This window comes from Manis javanica, chromosome 10, assembly GCF_040802235.1.
Source record: "Manis javanica isolate MJ-LG chromosome 10, MJ_LKY, whole genome shotgun sequence".
In the NCBI taxonomy this organism is placed as follows: Eukaryota; Metazoa; Chordata; class Mammalia; order Pholidota; family Manidae; genus Manis; species Manis javanica.
In genome coordinates, this window is record NC_133165.1 from 113,598,785 (window position 1) to 113,620,482 (window position 21,698).

Here is a 21,698-nt window from a genome sequence, read left to right on the forward strand (position 1 = left end):
ATGTGACTCATTTAAGAAAACCTCACAAGTTTCTTATCTCATAGATACTTGGAAGTTCTAAAGGCCTAGGCATCTTAAAGAGAAAGAGTCCCTCAATATTTTCACCCATAAATAATGGGGAAAAAAAACCCACAAGCAACAGAGCAGGCGTTCAAAACACTCAAAGATGTTTATATCCTTTAATCCAGGATTTCCATGTTCATTTCTGGAAATTTATCCCCAGAAACTAATTATACAAATGAAAAAAGAAATGAAACTGGAAATTGCAAATCCATCTACAATAGGAAAAAAAGTGGAAATAACCTAAAATGTCCATCATTGGGGGAGTGTTTAAATCTCATTACATCAACAGGGTTATGCAATCATTAAAAGTCTTTTTAAAGACAATGGTAAAAACATGGAATATATTTGGTAAAACATTTCAGAGAACTGGACTAATACAACTGAACAGTGTCAGTCAGTGAAAAGGAGACAGACGTGTGGTCAGCGCAGGTTTCACAGCCTCTCTCCTGTTTAGAAGCCGGATGCCCTTGGACTAAGCACGTCACCTGGACTGCCCTCGTGTTCAGCGAGTGACCTTGGAGGTGGACTGCAGCAATGCACCACTCTTGCTTCGGCTGCAGCTTGGAACAAAGTAGGCAGTAGGTGGCAGCTGCTACTTCTAAGCTATGTAAGAACCCTTCTGCAAGTAGCAGGTAAAATACAGAGATCTTGATTCAGAAAGCTCTTTTCTGTGTTGTAACATTTCAGTATTTAAAAAAGTGGAAAGAATGCAAAAGCAAAAAGAGAAAAAGCCTCTCAGCACAAAAATGGTTCTCACAACCATAAAAACAAACATCTGCTTTAATTTATCTGCACAAATGATCTTCACTTGATATCAGGTCAATGAAATGTGAACATCTTTCACAATTACGAATTACTCCAAGAACTGAAGTCTGCCGGCATGCTGCTCCCCCAACCCCCGACCAGCCAGGAGTGGGGCGGCAGGTGGACAGGCCACCACCACCCTGACCAGCAGCTGGGCTGTTGAGAAGCCTCTCCCTTTTCTCTTATCTCCCTGCTGTGTAATATTATTGTAAACTTTTGGGCTACCTTCGCCAAGTTAGTTGCAGGCATAGACAGATCCTATCTTAACAAAACACCTCTTTTCCACGTTTCTGAGAGGTGGGGAAGATGATTAACCTTTAAAGTTTATTTTCATGTTTGAGGGCTAGTTATTCAGAATCCCCTTATTCAAGGCAGCAAGAAAAGTGAACAAGTGGGTGGCCTCTGAGTCAGGCTGAGGGCCAGCTCTGATGGTGACCCTGGGAAGGTCACTTCATCCCAGAGCTTTGGTTTACTCATGTGGAAAGTGGAATTAATGCCGTCTTAACTGCAAGAGTTAGACTGAGCAGGAACTTCAGGCTTCCTGTATGGACCCAGAGGCCTGCTCCAGACTGTGCCCCCCACCCCAATCTACCCAAGCCCTTGTTAGCTGCCTCCCTGGCAGCTGCCCAGACTCCCAGCGGATGATGTCTTCGCCGGTGCAGAGGTCACTACTGCTTCCTTAATTAAAACATGGTCATGTCCAAGCTAAACAGCGCCCGGGCAGGCCTGCTCCATCCCCCAGCCATCAGTCAGCTGCCACACCACTAACAGTGGCCTGCAGGTCTGTGCAGAGCGTGGGGCCTGCTCTGTGGGCCCCCGGAAGACCTCCACTCACACACATGGCACACTCAGGTGGCGACAACATAACTGGGTGCAGTGGGACACAAATGTAGTCTAAAATATGAAAATGTTCACAAACTACAGTCTGGGCATCACTTTAGAATAATAAAATCTCATTCACTTGAAGAGGAAACATCAAAACACGAGCCACAGTAGTTTATTCTGTACGGTAAAGACCGCCTGCTTCCCAGCAGAGGCCCCATACCCGGGCCCTCTGGGAGCTCCAGGCCTGGGCTGAGGCCCTCAGCCTCAGGAAAACCACCAACCCTCCTCCTCTCTCTCCTCTGAACAGTGACCCTGGGGGACACACCAACAAGGCTACTCCCAAACAAGAGGAAGACGTGGGGAAGTTCTTGGAAAACTGCAAATGCCTCCACAATCAAGTTGTTTTATATATATATTTATTTAAATTACAAAGTTATTACTTTAAATATTAATTCTAAAAGTAAAAGGGCAATGGTACAGTCTGGAAAACACGGAGAAACTTTCCATAATTCTCCAACCTTAACTATCGCTGCTGTACGTCATTTTAGTATCTTATCCATGTGATGAGCATATGTATAGCTTTACAATTGCTGTTTCAAGTCTTCACATTTTTCATCACTTAAGTATGAGTTTTCACCATCGCCCACCCTCCCTTCTAATTCCAACAGTCACTAAGTCTCAACCACAGCAACCTCCCAGCATCCCAGGATCAAGATGTCTAGGGCGCAGAATCACCAGCACAGAAGGGAGCGAGGCCTCTGCATGGCAGGGCTGCCCTGAAAACCCAGGATATGCCCACCGTCAGGCCTTCACCCCAACAGAGAGGGTAGAAGCAGAAAAAGTTCAGAGGTGGTGAGAAGTGAAGTCAGACCTGGTGTATGAGGCTGGGAGGCATTCCGTGCAGGGCCAGAGGCCTCACCCAGATCAACAATCCCGAGTCACCAACGAAAGGTCCAAATTGCTAGTAATTCTTTGGTTGGAAAAAAGAGTAACACATTTTATAAGGCTTCTCAATAGAAGTAGATAACATAACATCAATGTGGGCCTTTTAAAGATACATTTCACTTAATTAGCAGATTTACTTTAAGTGATACCAAACCTATTGGGCCAGCACCACAGACCAGGCTCAGGCGCTGAGCACTCAGGGTCCGCTACCTCATGTTGCCCTCCCTTGGTCAGGGTGGGAGTGGGAGGGGGGCGGCAGCATCCTGATTTCTGAAGACATTGATGTATATGCCCAGGAAGGCCACACAGTTACCTTGGGGAGGAGCTGGAACTCAAACCCAGGGCTGTGTGACTCGGAAACCAAGCTCTCTTACTGCAATGCTGCCTTTTTTCTGCAGGGACAGGTGCAAGTTACATAGTGACTGCATGGGCTTGTGAGCATAAGCCATACAGAAGAACAGCAGAGCCCAGGCAGCCACCGCATTACCAACCAAAATGTAAGTGCACGCAACGAAACCCAGTCAAGACTCAACGCCAATCCCACTCTGGAAGCCCCTCTCATTAGAGTGTGGCCACTACTTCCCAGGAACAATGATGGTAATCCTCCAGCCTCAGGGGAGGAGGTAACCTCTATTAAACGGACCCACCTGGATCACCCCTCACCATCGGCACTCCTGACTTCCCAGCTGACGCTCCCTTCTGTGCAGAGCTTCAACCTACTGTGTCAACTACCAGTAAACAGCTCCCCATGGAACTCCATCCTCCAGGAAGAGGCCCAAACAAAAACTGGGCATGCGCGGCAGGTCATACAACTTGAAACCTGCCACCCAGCCTTCCCTCGCCCAACATCAGCGGCTCTTCACACACGAAGCCACTTACACTTACAACCCTTGACTGGGTTACTTTACGGCTCTGCGACTCCGCCTGTCTCTCTCCTTCCAGGCATGGCAACCTGGACTGCACCTGTGGATCTGGCAGAACCACTCCAAAGTCACCTCCCTGAAGGTCAGTGCTCTGCAGTGTCCTGAGGGCAGTCGGACCCACCCTGCTCCTTCCCCTCTGCTTTGTACACATTCCTATCTGCTACCATCACAATGAAACTGTGATTGCTTCTGGAGTCCTCCTGGTGACTGAGCTGCCCCTGGAGTCCAGGAGTTGCCTTAATCTCTGATCCCAAGCTGCAGGCAGAGCCAGGTGCCGGGGCATGCACACACATGAGCCAGGATGGCCCCCTGGCGCCCACCTCACCCACTTCCCCTCACCAGGTAAGTTCACTCCAAACATTCTCAGCCCCAGCTGTGAAATTAAAAAGCAGGTACTCTGACACAGCAGCCTAATGGAGGTCCCCAGCTGACAACCCTGCCGCTAAAACAACATTTTAATCACAGGAGGCCACTGGAGAAAAGGGCCAACCTACAGTGCAAGTGTCCTGGTCAGAGTGAGGGCTGGTAAATACTAGCACAGCTAATGGAGGAGGCCGTCACGCAAGCCAGGTGGGTAACTGGTCCCATCCCTGCACCGGGGCAGCAGCCTGGGGCCCACCCGCCATCATGGGCCTGCCCCTCCACAGCCTCACTTCCTAACCAGGCCTCAACCTCTGGTGATTTCCAATTGCTTAATGCTCAGAATTCACTGGTGCCTTTAGCCTCCACCGATTCCTCAATCTGGGGAGCAAACCATTTAGGGAAGCTGACACTTGACATCAGGCTTCATGTTCAATGTCAGGGAGCGTGTGCCTCATCCCCTCAGGTGCCTAAAGAAATGTACCCTGAAATGAACAAATACCGTTTTCCATGCCTGGACACTGAATAATGCTATCAGATGTAACATAACAGGGGACACACCACTCTAAACACCATATCTGAGTATCTGAAACTTTTGTTATGATGATTCTTTTCACATCAGTAATAAACCTAACATCTGTGAGGCTTTAAAGTCCAGTGTTCTTATGCATCCATGAGCTTTTTATACAGCTGAGCCTCTGTACCACTAATAAACTGGGGAAAAAAAATCAGTTCCTAAAATATCTGGAATCTGGCCAAAGGCCACAAGAAGCCACTGTTAGGCAGTCGTGGTCACTGGCACAATCCACACCCTGCTCTCAAACCTACCCTGCCGCTCTGGGCCCAGGGAGGGGCTTCTCAGGCCTCAGGTAATGGCTCATCTGTAAGGACACGTTTGCATGGAAGGAGTCAGGCATTTGAAATTTTCACTTAGCATTTACCTCACAAGTTTCTCAAATGCTAAGCAACTGAGAAGTTATCATTTCAATGTACTTGTTAATCAATAAACATTAAACAATTCTGCTCAAAACACCCAAGTCCTACAAATGCGTCCCTATGAAAAATATGGTAAGAAAAAAATAACAAAAACAAAATAAGTAATGTTTTGATGGCCAGGCAAAAAGGTGTTTAGTGATCCAAATTCAGACAAAAAAAACAGCCCTCCCAGCAGATGAACAAATAGTTTCCTCTGCACAGGAACACATTCTGGGATATTTACACCGCCAAACATGACTCGTAATGACAACCACCAAGGAAGCAAAACCTAATGGAAAAACCCCAACTAGCAACCAGGGGCCCAGTCTGGTCCCAGGACAGGCCTCGGGCTGTGTGGTCCTGTCAAAGTGGTGGCCAAGCCTCATGCCCCTTGCTTCATCACGAATGGGCATATCCATCACCACTCACACCACCCAGAAATGTTTTCAGGACAAAAATGAGAGGTGAAAATGCTTTTGAGTGTCTCCTCTATAAATACAAGCCACCCATATTATTAGCTCAATGATGACTGGGAAAATGGGATTACACAGTGTCAGAGGTGAGAGAGGGCTTAGAGATGGGATGATCCAGCTCCTAGTCTGGACCCAGGCCTCTGGAACTGTCCACATGTGTGCTTTCTGAGTCCAAAGTCGTCATCAGATTCTCAAAAGTTTATGAACCTCTAAGATCCTCATTTTACAAATATGAACTTTGAGACTCAAGATCCGTGACTGGCCTAGGCCTCAGGGTTAGTCAGGGAAAGGGCAGAGCCCAGGGCTCCTAGTCCCCATCCATCCATCCACATCCTTCCCACTCTACCATCCCACATTTCTAAAGGGGAAATAAAACATAAATATAAATAAATACAAATCGCATACAGCCATAGAATATACTGTTACACGAATATATAGAATATATAGAAGCCATCACACCCATGGCTTCTAAAGTTATAGCAAAGTTTCTATACTTATTTTTTCTCCATAAGCCTTCTTGCCAAGGGCTTTGATAATTGAAACAGCATTTTATTCATTTCTACATTCTCATCTCTATCTAGTTCAGTACCTGGGGTCAGGAAACACTCAAACGACTTTTTAATATTGAAAAACATTTCTAAAGAAATTAAATTTATAAAACGTATGTCAAATATACTTCAATCTTAAAAATAAAGATTTTATTCTAGTAAACACAAAAAATAAGACTACATAGTGCAGTTTTATTAAGCAAACAGATAAATGTGCGATCATGGGAATAAATACAAGTTAATATATAATTAAAGAAAGGAGATTACTGAGTTTTTTAATCAAAATACCAAAATTTGTACTCTTATATGGCCATTTCTTTCAAATAGTTAACCTTTGTATTAACACGTATGCCAAGAATGTTGCATTGCACAGAATACTTGAAGAATTCTTTTAAGACTGTCTCCAGTCAGCAGACAGGATAATCATCTGAATACTAAAAATCTGAAGGAATTTCTACAGAGCCTTCCCGGAGACCAACTGGGATCTGTCAGGAGTCAGGTTTCAGGCTGACGATGCCCTCAGGTATGTGACGGATCACAGCCAGGGCCATAAAGGTCTCTACCTGTGGAATGCAAACTGACTGATTAAGGCATGGCGGTACTGCCTTCAGGTATGCAGATGCATTTCCAAACAATCTAATTGGAAAAAAACTGAGCCAGCACTATTGCTCCTATGAATGTGGTCTTTATCCCCATAATCTCCAGGCTGGCCTGATGGCAGATAAGGCAGGACAGAGTCAGCTGTCAGCTGGCAGGTTCAGGTGAGGGTGGCCAGAAAGCACTTGGTAAATGGTACCCAATCTCTAAGGACAAAGCACTACTACCACTATTGCAAGGAATCTATGCAATCTTTTGATATTTCTTAACATCTTGGAATCAGCTGCCTGAGCATCATGCCCTTAACTCAGTCCGCACAGACTTTCAAGTGAATAAAAGTAATAAAATTCCAGCTCCAAAAGCATGAGCTAAGAATGTCATTTCCATTCAAATGAGTGTTTATTCTTCTCCAAAGAAGCGAAGAGAGTGCAGACCTAGTCACTCAACTACTCCTGTGTTGTTACTTTTCCAAGTAATACGTATCACCACCCTAATGGCCAGTTTCTTTAAAACTTAAAGACAATTGTCTAAAGAAAAACACATCACAGAAAAGTTTTTGATGTAGTGGCTTCACGTCTCAACTAACATAACCTCACCAAAGAGACTGCCAAGCTCCAGAATTAAGGTTAAATGCACACAGATGAGTGTTTCCCATGTGAATCAAGAGAAACCCAAGTTGCCCCGCCGTTCAAGGCCTCTATGGGGAAGCTGCCCGCAAGCTGGTGAATCAAGTGGGGCAAGAAAAGGGGGGCTGGCGGTCACCACCGCCCACCTGGTGAGTTTTCGGGGCGTGGTCTCCAACCCGGCAATCCGAGGAGGGTTACGACAGAACTTCAGCATATTGGAATAACTTTAGAGGGAAGAACCGCAGAGGAGGGAAGGAAGGTGTGAGCTCACCGTCTGCAATTCAAGTTTAAATTCTCTGAGCTGGTCGCTTGATTTCATCAGGACAGCGAGGGAGTGTTTGGGAAACAGTGTAATGGGTAGCGGTGAGGACTCTGGGCACCTACCCTCCTCAACCGCAAAAACACAGCACAACTGGGGTGAAGGAGCGAAGGCGAGACCTAGGGAGCGGTGCACACACCCCTCCTGAAGGCCCTCACCCCTCGGGCATCCAACCCAAGAGCAGAATCCTCAAAGGCTGCAGCGTGTGGGCCCCAAGCTTGCACAGCTTGCACAGGGCAGCTTGCTGCCCTGACCAGCTCGTCTGAAAAGACAATCGGCCTTCTCTGGTGCAGCTGAAACCCGGTGAATCACTGAAAATAGGCGGCTGAAATCGCTACCTCTCCAATCCGGGATCTCTCCGAATGCCCCGGCAGGATGAGAACCCCGGGGCAGGGAGGACGCACAGGTTTCTAGGAATCCGTGACAGGCTGGGAAAACTCCGAGGGTCAAACGGACAAACACCCCCAGCCTCTTCTGCCTGTCCCCCCAGGCCTAGGGGCCTGCTCACAGAAGGGCCTTGTCCCCCACTCCCATAAAGAGCCGGAGGAGGAGCCCGGACGGTGAGAATGAAGGAAATAAATGCAGGACGGTCATCAAAGCGCCCTCAATGAGCGCATCCGCGTGTGTGTCCTGCCCGCTTGCCACCCCCGGCCCCCGGCCCCGCGGACCTGGCCCTGAGCCGCCACCCTCCCGTCCCGCGCTCGTCCCGCCGCAGGCCGGCCGACCGGCCGGTTTCCCCCAGGGAACCTCTGCGCCTCTCGGCCTCGTGTCTTTCTCCCACCCGGACCCCTGCTCCTTCTTAACTCCCTCCCGACGTCTCCCATCCCCTCCGCCGCAGCCCTTCCAGCACTTCTCTCCCCGCAGCCCAACCCGAGCGCGCGGGGCTCCTGCCAGGACGCCGCCCGACCCCGCCTCGGCCGGTGTCCCCCGCGGCGGCCCCTCGACACCCCCCCACGGCCACAGGAAGTTCGCGCGGCCGTAGAGGCTGCCCTCTGGCGCTGAGTGCGGGGCCCAACGAGGCTCGGGACCCGCCGCCTCCGACAGCACCGCCGCGTCCGCCTGAGGCGCCCAGCTGTCGCGGTGCGCCACTCACCTCGGCCGCAGCTCGCCTCCGACCGCCGCTCACCCCGCTCCGGCCGCGACGGCGTCTCCGGCCCCAGCTCGGCTCCGGCCCGCCTCCCGCCTTCGCTGCCCAGCCCTACCCTGCGCAGCCCCGGCAGCTTCTGCCGCCCGCCCCGACTGCCCCGCCCCCGCCGCTTCCGCTGCTCTCTCCCCATTGGCTGCCAGGCGCTGGGACCCGCCCCACAGCTCTGCGGCGTCCCTGACTGGGCCAGGAGAGTCAAGAGGCGGCACGCCCCGTAGCGTACAAAAAGGGGATCTCCCCTGAGCACCATTGGCGGCCTTCCCTGTCAATCAACGGGGGAGTCCTCGCTTAACCGGCCGAGAGGCCAGCGGGAGTCTCTCAGATCGCTCCCGCTGTGTCGTGTGGGCTGCGGGTGGGAGGATCAGGGCACCCTCCCTGGGGCCAGAGCTTTGTGGTTTTGCGGGCACCCAGGGAATGGGGGGGGGGCAAGGTAGGGCAGCACCGCACCTGACTGGGAGTTCAGGAAAGAGGTCCTTCGGAAAGTTTCCTGTCCTAGGCCACTGAGAAGCCAGCGTCATCAGGGCTTCCTCAGATTGGCGCAGGAGTGTATTACACTTGAGCGGCTAGTTTAAGCAGGGTAAAGTGGTGTGGTGTGTGTGTTGGGCGTGTGTAGAGGAGCCGCCTGGGAGTGCCTATGGATGGCAGGACGCACAATGCAATGGACACACATTACTTCTAATTCTTACAAGAACCTGGCTTTGTGGGGTATTCGCCCCATTTTCTACCAAGGACACTAATAATGAGCAAACAATTGCTAACATTTACTTAGCATTGCTTCCTGTAATCCTGGTGGACAGGTGGTAAGAATTTGTCCAGGGAAGGGTTTCTAAACAAATGCCAGACAACTTGCTGGGGGTAACCTGCAGTAAAAAGGGTGTATGTCAGAGTCAGGATAGAAACCCAGGTCAGCCCGATCCCAGGCCTGTACCGGTCCACATCACTACCTTGAGAATAACCTTGAGGACTGTGTAGTAATATGGGGAAATGCTTAAATTAAAATGTTAAAAGGAAAAGCCAGTACAAAATGGTAGCGACCTTATAATTCTACTACCTAAGGATAGGGCCTGGAAGAGAGTTCACAAAGAAATAGAGTGGTTTTGCACTTTCTGAGCTGTGCTGCTGCACCGTGCTGATAATAATTGGGAAAGAAAAGAGAGGCACCAAACGTGCTGTGCAGAACCATCATCAGCTGGGGGCTCCCAGGCCCCTAAGATCTGGGTAAGTTTTGGATGCACCACTATTGCCTGGCAACAAGACCCATCCAGAGCCCTTTTGGCCTCCTGGCCCCAGAGCTGAATACCAGGCGTGATCCAGGCAGCAGTGCAGCCTCTGCACACTGGCCCCTTTTTTTCTCTTTGCTTCCTTCCTTAGGGCAAAACCAAAACTCCTTTTCTTGCACCCAGCAATGTGACACTTGCTGAACTCTTTGGGTCTCACCTTCTGTCCCAGCAGCTCACCAAGGTATTTTTCTGAAGAGATCTCCTCTTTGCCAGCCGTGAACATCCTAACTTTGATCCCACAAACACTTCACAGTATTGCATCCAGCCCCCTTCTTCAATCATATTCAAACAGGCCTGGAGCCCCGTCCTGTCTCTGTCCCTTCCCCACATGGGCAAGTCACTGCAGCTCCCCATACCTCTGTGTCTCAATCTGTGACATGGAGGTAATGACAGAGCCCACATCCCAGGACTGTGGTGAGGAGTAAATGGGGAGAAACAGGTACAAGCCTGGAACAGCTCTGGGCATGCAGGTGTGAGTGCTCAGTCTCTGTAGTTAACGTGTGGTTATGATTTGTCTACTGGCACTTTGCTCCCTCTGTCCCACAAAATGTGCCCATTACCTGGGTCTGGGACCAAGGCTGATTGCGTTAGTCTTTTATTAGCCATTTCCCACTAAGCAGCCTGGATAAACAACCCAAATTAAAACATACCTTCACTGAGAACAAAACATTCTCCAAAAAAATTATAAATAAAAATCCAGATAGAGATGTATTGTTGGTAAAAAACAAAATGGTCTTCCTTGCACAGTAATATACATGCTTCTTTCAAGAAAACAAATCAATCTGTTACACATTCAATCTATAATTAATTCCAAAGTTTAGAATGTGGGAGGCAAGAGGGGTTCAGGGAGGGATGGCCCTGGGTCCTGCTCGTGCTCCTGGGAAGATGGCAAGGACACAGTGTAGAAGAGAAGGTGGCACATGAGAAGAGACCTCCCCACCAAGAGATGGCAGCGACCCTCAGAGCAGGAGAAATCCTCCATGGGAGGGTGAGCGCGCAAAGGCAGTGATATCTGAGCCCAGGTGGCTGCAAATGATGAGAGCGAAAGCCCAGAGGCAAGAAACCCTGCTCTCCGGGGAGGACTCTGCTTGGGTGGACATTGTGGGCCTGGGAAGGGGAAATAAACTGGGGAAGGTGGCTGAGCAGTGAATAGCTGTGGATGCTGGCAAGTTGCTTTGCCACTCCAGGTCTTAGTTTTCTCAACTGTAAAATGGGGATAACCACAGAATCTAGTGCTTAGGGAAACTGCAAAGATTCTTGAGATCACAGCTGTGATGCTCTAGGATCGATCCTGGCACAGCTCGTGGCTGTTGAGTGTGTCCAGGAAAACCTGCCCATTTTGTGAGAGTGCCTCAGGATATGTAAACTTTTTTTTTTTAATTGTGATATAGTAAATCAGACAAAGAACATGTGGGAAACCATTGTTCCATTTATATCGTGGACCAACCATTAATATCTTGGAGACACAACGTTAACTACTGCAGCCAGAGGAACACATTTCTTCTAGATGCATCTTGGTATGGAGATCTTCCCTGCCAAGCTGGGTAAATCTGAGTTCCTTGTAAATGTGTCATTGACCAGGAGGCAATTTCCCCAGCCTTTCCTACTTTGTTTTGTTCCCTTCTGACCCATGCAAGTCTGCTCACAAAGAATTGTACCATCAAGTACACAGCTCTACTCACAAGTGTCACGCTTCACTCAACAACTTGAGGCAAGACAGTTGGGCCTGGAGCTTGCTCCTGCCCAAAGTTGGCAGGACATGGTGGCGTCACTTGGATGGCATCTCCTACAGTGGGCAACTCCAGGACACCTGGACGGCACCTCCCAAAGTGGGCATCTCCAGGACACTTGGACAGCATCTCCCACAGAGGGCATCTCCAAGACACCCTCCATGGGGATCACCCCATGTTCCACAAGCTCCTCAGGTGGTTCTTATGCCTCACATCATTTAAAAGCACTGTTCCTGAGGGACGCTTCTAACTTTTACTAAATGGAAAAGCTCATTTGGGGGGTTCGGGGTTATAGGGTGGCCATTTGTACCAAAGCAAACAAGTATCAACAATGAAACTGGTACGTAGAAGTGTTCTGAAATTTTGAATGAAGATCTAACAATGCCCAGACTTTATGTGAAACATAGTAAGGTATCTTCTGCCATATGATGAACATATGACCTCCCTGAGGAACTCCTTCCTTGAGTCCCTGCAGTTCAGAAGGATACGGAGGGCCTGGACACCAACAGGGATTCCACCCTTTTCTGGCTCCTGGGACAGACAAATTGAATGGCATCCTGTGATTATAAAACAAGATTTGGTTTTACAGTGTTATCACATGCAACTACTTCTTTGACTGCAGATTTTATAAACAATAAAATTAAATACTGAAGCTAATTTTTCCAAAACTCTGCAACAATCTCAAAATATTCTTATTGGTTCACTTTATAACAAATGAATGTGATGGACTTATAAAAGAAGTTGTACACCAATACTTACATTATAAAATAAAGGCAAACCAATAAAACCACTATTAACTACATGTAAGAGTTCATGGAAAGAGTACCACAGTTGAAACTAAGAAGTTGAAGACAGTGGGGAGCCATCCAGGGTGGTTCTGGGCCCCCAGGTCAGCTGCTACCAAAGGTCCTGCTGAACAGGCGGGACCTCCATCCATGTGACAATGCCTGACTTGCTGAATCACCGTGGGCAAGACACCACGCAAGGGGCTCTGCCTTGCAAGGGCAACCACGCCTCCCCTGGGGGACACTTTGGGAAGGCACTCACCTCCCTACTCACTGAGGGCCCAAGATTGTCTGTAACCTGACGCCACTGTCCCAGCAGTAGTACTGGAAGCAGCGGTGGAGGTCAGGCTCCCACGGACACCCCCACTCACTGGTTAAATATTTAACTGGGTCCTGGTCACTTCCTGGAGTCAGATGAAAGGAGGAGGAGAGGCCTGAGTGACAGAGGCCAAGTTCTATCTTTCACTAAAAAGAGTTTTCCCCAGCAATTAGGAAAGCATAGGACTCATTCAGATGCTCAAGGATTCCTCGTTTTGGTTTGGCTTTTGCTTTATTTTGTTTTGTTTTTGTCTTAATAGACTTTGTTTTTTAGAGCAAGGTTTTGGTTTACAAGCTGCGGGCAAGTCGCCTCACTCCTTGGCCTCCATGGTCTCACCTGGATAGGGGAACGGTGGTTCACGCCTGCTTGATTGGGGGCTGTTGAGGAATTGAACACACTGATGGAGGAAAGCCCTCGCACAGGGCCAGCATACAGTAGGCATGGGCTGCACAGAGCTGGCATGGGCAGCTGCTCAGTAGGTCCACCTCGTGGAGAGGCCAGCTCCCCCTTGCCCTCCCTCTCAGCCTCTCCCTGCCCCAGGAGGAGCACAGTCATGGGGTGCTGCTCCCGAGAGGGCTTGGGGAGGTGGACTTGCTCTCAGGTTTCCCCCTAGCTCCCTGGCATTATCACCCACAGAGGAATTTGGACACCACATCCCCATCTCATAGGCTGCCCACCTGGCTGCCTGCATTCCATCCCACGGCCCTCTGTTCCTCCCAAGCTCCATTCCTGCCCCCACCTCCTTTCCCTGTGCCTCCTTCTCCCTTGGCAGGAGCCTCTAAACTAAGTCTGAGACCCCTCAGAGCCCACCCTCCAACCTGAACAGCCTGGCTGGGGGCAGAGGGATGGGGAGACCAAGCCCTTTTACATCAAGTTCACGCAATCCTCTGCCTGGTGGACGGCCCGTGGTGCCTCACTTTCTCTTCTCTCTGGGTTTGGGGAGTGGGTGATTCAAACCAGAGGCTGCCAGGGTGAGTATGGATGGTTTTGAATAATCTGAACTGGAGCTGTGAATGCCACATGGCAGAGGCTCAAAGTGCATTTGATCCAGGAGCCTTCTCCAGGTTCATGGAAGATGGACAGTTAATCAGAGTGCGTGGTCAGCAGGCTCACAGGCACGGGCTGATGACTCCACACCGAAGTGCAGCATTGGGCAGGTGGGAGAGGTGGGCAGGAGGAGGCTGTGTGGAGCACATGGGACTACATTACATCCAAGCCAGAAGACCCCAAAGGAAGACCAGGGAGGTGAGTCTCACCTTCTTTCTTAAGTGTGACAGCGGAGGTCCGGAGGCCCGGGGAGGGCAGGGGAGTTGCTTGAAGCTTCCTAAGCGTGGCCAGAGAACCTCTCCAACCTGGGTCTCCTGGCTCCTTCCCCAGCATTCTCCCTGCTCCAGCCCTGGCTCTCTCTCTAACACAGCAGACAGACCGTGCTGGGTACCCAGCTAGGCGTGAATAAAAAATACACATTCCTCACCCAGTCATGCTGGGTGGGGGACCAGAGGAGGCAGGCTGTGAGCGGGGCTTGGGAGGGGCCCAAGCAGTATCAGGGTGGGAGGGGGGTCCTGGGAAGCTCCCAAGAAAAGTAGTTTGGGGAGACCCTTGAAGATAATAGGCAGAACCTGGAAGAACATGTTTGAGGGGCAGGTACCGGCAGCAGTGGGAATGAGAGGCTGCCACCCTGAGGCGCAGTACAGGCAGATTCCCAAAGGCCGCAGGCAAACTCCTTTAAGTTTAAGCCCAGGGTCAGGGGCGCACTCCCTAGCCGGCCTCCAGGCATCTGGGTCCGCGCAGCTCCTGGGTGGCCTGGGGAATGGGAGAGAAAGGCCCCTCCATTGTCCCTCCGCAGGCCCTGAGCACGCCCTTCCTGTTATGACAAGTCTGTTCTCTGGCAACTGGTTGGAGCCTGTGGCCAGGGTTTCAGATTGCGGCAGGAGCACCCACTGAGGCTGATGGGAGTATCATGTGAGTTCAGGGGAGCCCGGCTGCCCCGCCGCCGGGTAATCACAGAGCATGGCACTGCTGCTGCGTGCCCAGAGAGTGGTGTGCAGAAGCTGGACCAGGCCCTGGGAGATGGCCACCTCTCACTCACTGGTGCAGCCGGGGGGCCGCCTGGCCTTCAGTGAGCAGTTGCCAGGGCCAGTGGAGGGTGGGGCACGGCAGTGGGGGAGAGGGCAGCGGACACCAAGGGGCTGAACTAGCCCTGGCTTCTTCCAGTCCCCAATAAAAATCTTGGCTGCCACCCAAATGGTCCCCTCCCTTGGTGACAGGCCACATGATGGTGTTTTATATATAGCAATTCATACACCACCACTTTGCTCATGGGGAAACTGGGACTCAGAGAAGTAAAGGGACTTGTCCAAGGTCACACAGCTCTTACCTGGCTCCAAGGCCATGCCCTCCTCATTGCTCCACACCATGCTGAGCCTCCCAGTAGAGAGGGCACAGGGAAAGCAGAGGCCGTGTCACTGGCCAGTGTCTTCGGGCCTGGGGACCCCACTGAGTACCGGCCTTGAGATGTCAGAGGCTATTTTCAGACACATGCTCTATGGCGCCCTTTACACCTTCCCCGAGACAGGGGTGACCCCGAGATCTGACCCAGCCCCCGCCATCGGCTCTCAGACGCTTACGTGCTAAACGCTGCTCCTCCTCCTCCTCCCACCCACCTCCTGGTTCTTCGGGGAAGACCCCTCCCACGCCCTCCGCTTCTTTGGAAACGCAGCACCACGTTCCGAGAAAGCAGACGTCGCCTGTACCTCTCCTGCCCTCTTCAGTTGTCCAACTGTAGTTTTGAAACTTTTGCATTTTTTACAAATAGTGGGCCTTCCATGCCCAGCCAGATGACAAGGGACGGCGTGCCGGGGCCACGCCCAGGCCTGGCAGCAGGGGAGGGGTCCAGCAGTGGAGCCGATCCTCCCAACTGTGAAGTAGCAATTACCACCCCAATTCCCAGAGGAGAAAAGTGCCCTTCAGAGAAGTGACAGACCTTGCTCAAGGGAAGGGGTGACACCGAGATCTGACCCAGCCCCCTGCCCTGGCCTTTGTGAGCCCGAGGGCTCCCACTCGGCTCAAGCCTGGGCTCTGGGCTCTGCCTACTTGTCTCCCCTCCCCCCACCCCTGGCAACCACCGATATTTTTTGTTTTGTTTTGTTTTGTTTTTGTTTTTGTTTGAAAGGGCATCTCTCATATTTATTGATCAAATGGTTGTTAACAACAATAAAATTTAGTATAGGGGGGTCAATGCTCAATGTACAATCATTAATCCATCTCAAGCCTAATTCTCGTCAGTCTCCAATCTCCTGAAGCATAACGAACAAGTTCTTAATGGCAACCACCGATATTTTAACTCTCTCTATAGTTTGCCGTTTCCAGAAAGTCAAAGGGTCGGAATCCTACAGGGTGTGTCCCCTTGAGACGGGCTTCTTTCACTTGTAATATTCATTTAAGGTTCCTCCATGACTTTTTGTAGTTTGACAGCTCATTTCTTTTTACTTCTGATAATATTCCATTGTCTGGATGCACCACAGTTTATTCATTCATTCAGCCACTGAAGGACTTAGTGGCTTCTGTGTTTGGGCAATTATGAGTAAAGCGGTTGTGAAAATCCGTGGGCAGGTTTTTGTGTGAACATTAGTTCTCTATTTGTCTGAATAAATATGAGGGAGCAGTAATATTTTTTTCAGGGAGCACTTGTTTTCTATTTACAGACTCTTGTGTCATAGAACTGTGGGATCAGAAAAAGCACCTCTGAGAAATTTGGGCAAACACGTGGTTACATGAAATGCTTGAGGAGGCCAGAACCACATCCGGCGGGGGCGGGGAGGAGAGGGAAGGGAGAGGAAGGTCAGCTCGGAGCCCTAACCGGTGCCCCTGCTGTCAGCTGGGCACAGCCAGGGCAGCCGGAGGAGCGCGGGCGGCAGGTGCTGCCGGAGGAGGGTTTAAAGCCTCAGGGACACAGGGCTTTAAGGGGCCCCCGGGAATGGGCAGGGCTTCAGCAGGTGGAGGCAGGAGCGAAGAGCAGGCCGGGTTGCAGAAACAGCAGGAGCCAGGGGCCTGCGGCAGGCCGGTGAGGCGGGTGGAGGCACAGGTGGCTGGGAAGGGGATCCTGGAGGTCCACCTGCATTTGCGAATGAGAAAGCCACTCCAGGCCAAGCGACAGGCCCGGCCAGGTGCGGGATAGGGGCTGGTGCTCCGAAGACGCTTCCCCGCTGAAGGGACTCTTGGGCCCCTGTAGTCGAGAATTTCCATTTGTCCTCCAGTTTCCTTTCTTCCTCAAAGCCTGTCTGTCTGGGCTCACTTGCCTGGGGGCGTGAGATGCAGCACCCTGCAACCGGAACTGAGTGTTGCGTCATCCTGACACCCCTCGCTCTCCCGTTTTTTATGGCTGTGACTAAGCCTTCACCCTGCCCAGGGCTCTGCCAGCCCTGAGCTCACCCTCTCCTCTCCTGGCATTCACCCAAGTCCCAGCTCCACCTGCCAGGCTGTTCTTCTCTGCAGGCCGGCAGGCAGATGGGGAGACTGCCCATCTAGGGCACAGTGGGAATGCAGGACGTAGGACTAATAAGAGACCAGGAAGGATCACCACCCGCCAGGAGCAGCAGGAGAGCAACCAGGGCTGCAGGGGCCCAGGTGTGCAAGCTCGGCAACTGCTTCTGCCCATCTGGCTGGCCAGGATAACTGTCACCCTCGTGTCACTGTGCACACTTAGGAGACAAGGAAACAGACTCAGAGAGGTTTAGGAGTGGATCCAAGAGCAAACAGCCAGGAAGTCGGCAGGGATTCGCCCCATAGACTTGGATTCTTGAGCCAGGCTTTGAAGTCAGAGGCTTATTGAGCACCTACTAAACGCTGGACACTCTTCTGGGTGCTGGGGACGCTGTGGCAGAACACCCATGGGGGAGAGGGATACTCAATAAATCATCAAGTGAACAGAAACCTCAGCCCCAGGGCCTTGGCCTGGGCCCATCCGCTCCTTGCAGGTGGTGCTCAGGCTGCCGCATGCACGCTGCTCCCTTTCCTTCCCAGGCCCTGAAATGTCTCTTTCCCCCTTTCCAGAAACACCAGATCAAAATTCCAGGTCATTCTCAACGTTAGATAGTACAGCACACGCCTTCAACTAAGGGGATTCCTCCAAGCTCAGGGGTGGGAAGGCTCTGCAAGCCTCCTGTTCCAGCCTCTTGTCTGTGGTGTATCCTCTACCACACCCTTGGGAGTTTACTCACCCTGTGACGGGAGGCTCACTACCTCATAAGATGAACCATTCTACACCTAGGCACTGCAGACAGAAAGGTCCTCCTTAAGCCAAAGCAGCATCTGCCTGCCCACTGCTTCCGCCCACTGCTCACTGTCTGACCTCTGAAACACCCCCATTACCTACCAGTCCCCCTTCAATCTTTTCTCAGGAGTAAATGTCTTCAAACTTTGAACCTTTTCTTACATGCCATCTGGTCTTGCTCTGGCTTGTTAATGCCCCCCATGTCTGCTGCTCTAATGGTGCCCAGAAGTACTTGACCCAAGTGGCCATCATGCAGCACAGGATGCCACCCTGACCTCCAGTTCTTCCTTAGTCCAGCGATGGATGGCAAGATCCTGAGCAGCAGGAGCCGCATAGGTGGAGGCAAGGATGGTCACAGATGAGCAGACGCCCTGGGCTCCTTCAGCCATCACCCATCCTGTGCCGCCTATATGCCAGCCCCTTGCCAGGTGGATGCCGGTGTGGCCCTCACAGTGCTGATGAAAGTAAAAAAGCAGGTAAACAACCGAGTAAGATAATGCAGGAGGTGATCGATGCTTTGGGGAAAGCAGAAGATGGTAAGAGATTGTGGCTGGGAGAATGATCGGGAACACTTCCCTGAGAAGGTGACAGCCAGGCTGCTCCTGAGAAGGAGCCAGTGTGGCAAAGATGAAGGGGAAGAGAATTCCAGGTAGCGGGGCAGGGGCTACACCATGGACAAGAGGCTGGAACAGGAGGCTTGCAGAGCCTTCCCACCCCTGAGTTTGTAGGAATCCCCTTAGTTGAAGGCGTGTGCTGTACTGTCTAACATTGAGAATGACCCGGAATTTTGATCCGGTGCTTCTGGCAGGGATGAGCGTGGCCCTCTCAAAGGCCGGGGTGTCTCCAGCAAAATGCACAAGGGCGGGAGGGAGTGTGGTGGGAGATTAACACAGGAGAGGCAGGGGGCCTGCGCTTATTCTCAGAAGTTCCACTGGAGGCTATTAGGCTCAGATACGATCTGATTTAGGCTTTACAATTTAAGAGAAAGGAGAGACCAGGGTAGACAAGAGCTGTGAGGAAAGACTTCACGGAAAAGTCAGTGAAACCTTCTACTAAAGAATTAAGGACAAGTCACAATCTCCTTCCAGCAGTGGGAAATTCACCCCTTTAAAATGGTTTCTCCCAAGAAGACATGGGAGTGATCAATAAGCACATGAAGAGATGCTCAACATCATAAGTCATTAGGGACGCAGATCTAAGCTGCAATGAGACACCACTTCACCTCCACAGGAATGGCTATGATTAAAGACAGACAACAAGTGTTGGGGGATGTGGAGAAGCTGGAACCTTCACACACTGCTGGGGGAAAAGTAAAATGACACTGCTGTGATTTTAGAAATAATTGAGCAGTTTCTTAAAAAGTTAAACATATATTTGTCCATGACCCAGTAATTCCACTCCTAGCTATATAACCACGAGGACTGAAAACACTTGTCTATATAAACACTCATTGCGGCATTACTCCCCATGGCCACTAAGTGGGAACAATTCAAATACCAGCTACTGGGTAATAGGTAAACAAAATGTGGTCTAGCCATCCATGACAGCATCCTGGTCAGCGATACAAGGGAATGAACTACTGACAGAGGCTGTAGCATGCACGGACCTCAAAAGCATTGTGCTAAGTGAAAGGAGCTGGATGCAAGAAAATATTTGATGTAGGATTCTGTTTATAGGAAATGCCCAAAGAAAACAACTCTATAGAAACAGAAAGTAGATTAGTGGTTGCCAGGGGCTGGAAATAGGAAGGGAGAGTTACTGCAAATAGGCACAAGGGATCTCATGGGGTGATGGAGAGGTCCTAGAATTGGGTTGTGGCAATGGGTATGCAACTCTGTGAACCTGCTGAAAATTGACCTGTACACGCAAGATGAGTGTGTTTACGGTATGCAGGTTACACATCACTAAAACTGTTCATACAGATGCTTTCTCCTCCAGCACCCACTGGATTTTATGTTCCATGATGGCAGGGACTGGCCCATCTATTTAGCAAAGTGTCCCCAGCACCCAGAATAGCTGTGGTCCGTAGTGAGCACCAGTAAATACTGGTGGAATGAATGAATGAATGAAGCCTATGAAGAGCAATGACCTTCATTTGGGTGCACAGCCCCTCGGACCCTCCCTCCCTCTCGTCTCCCTCACCTCCCTCCTCGAAAGACTTGTCTACGTGCTGGTCCACTTCCTCCTGGCCCTCCCTGCCACGTGTGACCTTGCTCTCACTGGGCCCGCCACAGCCCTGAGTTGTGAGGTCCCAGGGCGCCTGTCAGGTCTCAACTTCCACGACCGCATGCAGCTCTCATCACGCTGTCCTACATCCTTGGCTTCTGTGAGATACATCTCCTCATTCCTCCCTGCCTATTCCTTCCCTCGCCTTTGGGGTTCCTTGTGGTCCACCTGAGCGGGCCACCTCACTCTCGGGCAATCTCCTGGAGCTCCCCTTTCCAGCCTCATTGAGGGCCCTTAATTCTGCATTAAGGCCCAGCTTGAAGCCCTCAAGCGCCAATGTGACATCCCACTGCAGTGTCCCCAAGACTCCTCAAGCTCAACATCTCTAAAACTGAAGTTGTCTTCCCCTGAGCCCGGCTCCCCTGCAGAGCGCTGGCCATGAATGAATCCTGAAACCTGGGCATCCTCCGGGACATCTCTCCCCTCTCGCCCCCATCTTCCCCATCACATCTGTCAATGCCACCCCAAACATCTCTTTTCTGCCCAGACCACCATCATCTATTGCGTGGATGACCATTCTCCACCAGCTCTCCTTGTTGTAACCTGAGTGACCTCCTATAGGTGAGGATTCTGTCACCTGCAAGTATCAGCAGCCAATTCTAGGTAATCAGCAGCCAAAATTAGCAGGGAGGGGAGGGGTTTACAGGAAGGGAAGAGGTGTTTCATGTGATTGAAGGAAGGGCTGAATGGTCAGGACTAGGGAAAGAAAAAAAACCGAGCAGCCCCTGGCCCTCAGCCTCTGAAGCTCATGGTCCTGTTTCTGAACGCATCTTTAAGGGGACTCTACCCCCAAAGTCTCTCTGCTCTAAAGTTCCAACTGGGCCAGCCTGGGCGAGGGGCCCAGCCTGACCCAGCCAGCACAGACACGCAGCCATGGGGCCTACTTGGGGCATCAGAGCTCTTTCCAGACCAGGAGAAATCACCTGTGCCCCGCAGCCAGTCCTCCCAAGCCCCCTGCCGATCACGCAGCCCCCCTGATCCTGACCTTTGGGCCACACCCATGCCGAGTCCTGCCTCTCGGCCACTGCCCCGGCTCGGCCACTCTCAGCTCCTTGTAGGCACTTCATGGCCCCTGTTTGGGACCGCTTCGGTGGCCTGCCCTCGGAGTCCCAGCGTTCCTCGCCCTTGGGACGCTCCCTTCTCATCTCTCTCTGCAAGGCGAGCCCTTGCCTGTCTCAGCCCCTCCTGCACCCCAGCAGCTCCTCATGTGCTGAGTATTTAGTGGAAAAGCAGGAAATCCTACTTGCTGGGGAGACGTTTCTGCCAGGGACACCTGTGTATGAAGATGAGTTTGCCTATAAATCAGCTCTCCTGTAGGTTCATTTTCCCATTCTGAAAGTTCTGATTTTCAGAACTAGCACGGGATTCAGGCACTGAAGCAAACCAGTGATTTTCCAGCTGTTCAGTTGTTACAGGGAAGCAAATGATTTCATGACCATGAGCAACAGGACCTCACTGAACAGCTCCTGGGAAGTACTTGAAAC

General features: G+C 51.1%; 1 protein-coding gene across 3 annotated transcripts in view; it reads right to left on the bottom strand.

The window, feature by feature from the left end:
* PACSIN2 (protein kinase C and casein kinase substrate in neurons 2) overlaps positions 1-8,688 on the bottom strand; it is a 123,549-nt gene extending 114,861 nt beyond the window's left edge. For all 3 annotated transcript variants that reach the window (XM_073213981.1, XM_037006838.2, XM_037006836.2), the window contains exon 1: positions 8,552-8,688. The gene's annotated coding sequence lies outside the window, so the exon portion shown is untranslated. The remainder of the gene's footprint in view (positions 1-8,551) is intronic.
* Between the last annotated feature and the right edge of the window lie 13,010 nt (positions 8,689-21,698).